The sequence below is a fragment of the Sinocyclocheilus rhinocerous genome, unplaced genomic scaffold (assembly GCF_001515625.1).
Source record: "Sinocyclocheilus rhinocerous isolate Xijiao unplaced genomic scaffold, SAMN03320098_v1.1 scaffold778, whole genome shotgun sequence".
NCBI classification, from domain to species: Eukaryota; Metazoa; Chordata; class Actinopteri; order Cypriniformes; family Cyprinidae; genus Sinocyclocheilus; species Sinocyclocheilus rhinocerous.
Window position 1 is genome coordinate 782,471 of NW_015650332.1, and position 4,865 is coordinate 787,335.

The window sequence follows — 4,865 nt, forward strand, 5'->3', positions numbered from 1 at the left end:
TAATAATAATTTACTCGCCTTCCACTTCCAAATCTGTATGAATTTCTTTCAGCTGTTGGACACAAAATAAGATATTTTGAAGAATATGAGTAACCAAACAGTTGACGGTAGCAAAAAAAAATAAAAAATAATAATAAATAAATAAATACATTTTTTTTTAAAAATCTATGGAGGTCAATAGCTACCGTTTACTGTTAGGTTGCCAACATTCTTCAAAATATCTTGTTTTGTGTTCAGCAGAAGAAACTCATACAGGTTTGGAACAACACAAGAGTGATTAAATGATGACAATTTTCATTTTGGGGTAATTTATCGCTTAAACCATTTCTATATTATTGATTTCTTAAACCCTTTCAAACAACACTGAGCAACACAATCAGATCTTTCACAACACTAAAAAACAACCATATTCCCCACAGCAAAATAACAGATGCCATACATTAGAGAAATCTGTTATGCAGTTTTACGTATTTATTTTAAATCACTATGGCAACCTTGCTGGAAAATTGCTGGGGTAAATGAGAATGGCTGTTAGTGTGTCTAGGAAGAAATGTGTGTAAAACTAAATGTCTGAGGACAGAGTATAAAGATGATTCTTTGCAGCAATGAAAACCACTGGTTTGTAAACGGTTTTTATTACTGCACTGAAATGAAGACAGAAGTATTGGGAAATGTATAAAGCTTGATCACAGACAGAAACAGGAAGACCTCTAAAGACAAACAACACATCGCCTTGGGAGCTTCTTAAATTACCTGTTTTTTGACCTTGCATAACTTCATTATCTCTCCCCCGAGACCATTTCTCTCTTTATCTCTGTTTCTCACTCACTCCCTCTTTAATGTCATTGATCCTGTAAACACAATCCTTCAGAGGACATCTGACTTTCACTAGCAACCATACAGTGAACCCTCAGATGCTGGCGTCCACTACAGAAGACAAAGCTTTAAAAGCCATTTCTAACCATTAAGGTGTGATTTTTCATTAAAAACCAACATGGCTTTGGTGACCTTGTCCCATAATTCTATATAACTGCCTCTTCATACATCATTGTGTTTTTTATGACAGCATAAATTCTAAGTGACAGATGAAAGCGTTGAGGTACCTCTATACAATATTTATGGGTTCAATTCAAGGTCATTCAGATCAGTAAAAAAAAAAAAAAAAAAAAGATTAAATAGAATAATATATAAAAACAACACTTCTAATGAGGTATTATTAATGTAATTGGTGAAGTTTATGTACCATAAATGAAAATACATTTGTCCACTCTAGACAACACCATGTGCCATGCATACATTTGTTCACTTAGCATTTTAATGAGAATTTATCTAGATCCAAAAAACAACAATCTAGGAATATTTTAAATAAGGATAGGAAATGTTCATATTTGAATTACATTGTGCAATTAAATACTTATTATAAATGTTCATATTTATGCACTGTAAAAAAAATCATGTTATGTTTACAGTAAAAACAGTAGCTGTGGTTTCCAGAAGTTTACTGTAAATATATGGGGACAATGTTTCAGGTATTATGGCATGGTGCCTGTATATTTTACAACTTACTGTATAAGTAATGTTAATTTGCAAATCTACTTGAACAAATCTGTTTTTTTTTACCTTAAAATGTACTGATAACCACCATAATAATACAGGTGCACAGCAAAATCCCCAGAGTTAAATCAACTCTGCTCAGAGTACATATTGTCCCAATCTACAGAGTGTTAAAGTAACACTGAAGCCGAGTTCAAGTTAATGGGATAATTAAGCAATTAATTATTTGATGAGTGAGCATTAGTAAAGAAAACCCGCTGTTAACAATGTTGAAGATGAACAACTACTGCTCAGGCTTTTAGACATGAAAACGTATCACATAATCCTCAACAGTGGTAACTCGGATTCAGTGTTACTTTAACACTCTGTAGATTGGGACAATATGTGAAAGTGACGTGACGTGGCCAAGTATGGTGACCCATACTAGGAATTAGTGCTCTGCATTTATCCCATCCTAAGCAGTGAATACACACCCGGAGCAGTGGGCAGCCATTTATGCTGCGGCGCCCGGGGAGCAGTTGGGGGTTCGGTGCCTTGCTCAAGGGCACCTCAGTCGTGGTATTGAAGGTGGAAGAGCAGCGCTGTACATTCACTCCCCCCACCTACAATCCCTGCCGGACCTGAGATTTGAACTCGCAACCTTTGGGTTACGAGTCCGACTCTCTAACCATTAGGCCACGCCTTCCCCATATGTACTCTGAGAACTCTGGGGATTTTGCTGTGTGGTAGAATATAAAGTCACATGATGAATCAGAGTTTACGGTACTTGGCCTGATCACAAAAATATACACAGGGTTATACACAAAGACAAAACACCATCAGGGTAACACTAAAATAATGCAATAAACATGAATAAAATACCATAAAACCTAACACAAAACTTGAATGTACATTACTGCTGACAAAAATAAGACAAAAATAAGCAAAGCTATTAAAGAAAATCTATATAAAAATCATGTTTGATGTGTCATTCATGGATTTATTGGAATGTATTTTTATGTCATTTCCCCTGTAACATTATACAGTAATTTAAAAAGTATTTTACAGTAAAATCCATAAAGGCAAGAATAAACCAGTTACAATTGTTTTGTTTTTTTACTGTATAGGATATGGTAACCAAATGTAAGAGTTTACATTTCTACATTACATATATACATAACATTGTTTTCATAATTCTTTTAACAGTGTAGAAATGGAGCTATAGGGAAATACAAATGTGTCTGTATGTGGGTTTGCAAAAGGTCTTTCAAAGTTCAAACTGCTCTGTTATTATATTAATCTGTAATATTTTCTATTGGACAAGGTCATAATGTATTATTTCTCAAGTCCATAACAATTTGTTGATGGTTTTGAAAGGACATTAAATGCTACAAATCGCCGTTAGCTTACAATAAATCCTGAACTCATGGTGTCCAGTACTCTCTCAAAATGTATCTTTTTGAAAAAGAAAAGAAAGAAAAAAAGATTATTATATTCTTGCTTTGAAAAACTTTTTTTTTTCTTTGTGTTTAAATAATTTATGCATCAGAGGGTGAAAGCGAGGTAGGCAACATGAGAAGGGTACTATTGACCAATGTCTGATTCTCTGATATTCCAACAGAAATATTCAATGCACTTTACTGTAAAAGTGTTGTGCCTGTCAGGTTGTTTGGCAAGACGTCTCAGGGATGCTGGAACTTAACATCACAGTTTCCTTAGGCAAGATTCAGTACCACATGATTAAAAACAGACTGAAGGAATCACTGGAGGCTTCTATGAATACATCTAGCAACAGCAAAATACCAACACAACTCAAATACATGCAAAATTGCTCTATGACAGCTGATTGGTTGTCTAAAATTGCCTATAGGTGGTTTGGATGTTGATCCAGGATGTTGATCCAGGAACATGTTGTACTTGGTGAAATCACGGTCACCTCCTGGAGGCACCCCAACACTGCATGTTTTGCATGTCTCCTTAATCAAACACACCTGATTCAGATCATCAGCTCATTAGTAGAGACTCCAAGACCTGAAATTGTTGTGTCAAAGAAAGGAGACATGCAAAGTGTGCAGTGTTGGGGTGCCTCCAGGACCAGTGTTGGGAACCACTGCCTTATACAACAAAAACAAACAGTAGCATAAATTGGAGAGAGTTTTTTTTTGCCTTCCCTGATTGTGTATTAGAGGCCTGGCTAGAGGCAATGGCAGGTGGAACTATTGAGTTTCCCTGAAAGCTGAGATTGTGGTGTGAAGTGTTTTGTTTGCGAGCTAAAAAGGCAGAATAATCATGCATAATCATGTCCAGTGGCCTTGAAGTGAGTGAGATTATGAAAAAGAGATCGGAAAGTTTTCTGTGCTCACTAACTGAATGCATAAAGAACTGCATTTCTCCACAGACTAAACAGACATAAGAAGACAGAGCTAACAGGCAGATGCTCGGAGAGCGTGACCTCTTCACACTGCACACCGGTGTGTATCACTCATCATGTTTGCATTCAGAAAGACTGTCACCCACATCCCACATAAACACAGTCTCATCATTTCTCTCATACATGCACTCAGTTTTACACACGCTTCAGTGGTAACGAGTAAGAGAGACAGTCTAACGAGAGGTGTGTGATCTCACTGAGCAATCTCACGAGTGTAATTACTGCAAACGGAACACACTGTACTCATAGGCGTAGCTTGACGTTTGAGTTTGGGGGGGCCAAACCGAACCGGTGGATTTGGTGAGACGTACTTTTAAACACATTTTAGTTTTGCTATAGTAAATCTACATATTCACATAGAGCAGTGGCAAGTGCGTGAGGTTGTCATGGTAACCACATACATTGCCCACGAATTAGAGCTGCGCTTCTATTTTGCCACACTAAACTTTGCAATAAACACGTTTAAAATGCACAATAAACATGTTTATCAAAACAATCTCAAAGGAGTGTTTTATTAAGCAAATCAAGGAGTGAATTACTCATCCACTGTTTTTTAAAACAGACATTTGTTGGGCTTGATTCAAGTTAATGCACAATGAGGCGCACACTTTTTATTTAGTCTTATTGAATAGACGATAAACAGTTTATATTCTAAAATCTATTTAAAGGTTGTGTTCTGTGAAAATTAAATAACATTTGGATGTAAATGGTCGGCATAAAAGTAGTGTGCGGCTAAACCGGCTGCGTCCTGTGGATCACCTTTATCTGATTGTCCGGAATCTATGGAGATAGAATTGTTGCTTAATTCCAAATAAATAGATTACGATCCATAAATAAATGTAAAGAGATTAACAAACATTAAACATATTGACAAATAAATAGAATGAGATCCACAAATAAA

General features: G+C 36.0%; 1 protein-coding gene and 1 long non-coding RNA gene across 2 annotated transcripts in view; one reads left to right on the forward strand and one right to left on the reverse strand.

The window, feature by feature from the left end:
• Positions 1 to 4,865, reverse strand: part of LOC107711771 (voltage-gated potassium channel subunit beta-1-like) — an 85,419-nt gene that overhangs the window by 45,211 nt on the left and 35,343 nt on the right. The window lies entirely within an intron of this gene.
• The window catches only part of LOC107711772 (uncharacterized), a 7,863-nt gene continuing 6,691 nt past the window's right edge, over positions 3,694 to 4,865 (forward strand). Inside the window, exons 1-2 of the long non-coding RNA XR_001636735.1 lie at positions 3,694 to 3,850; positions 3,932 to 4,004. This is a non-coding gene — a long non-coding RNA (uncharacterized LOC107711772). The remainder of the gene's footprint in view (positions 3,851 to 3,931; positions 4,005 to 4,865) is intronic.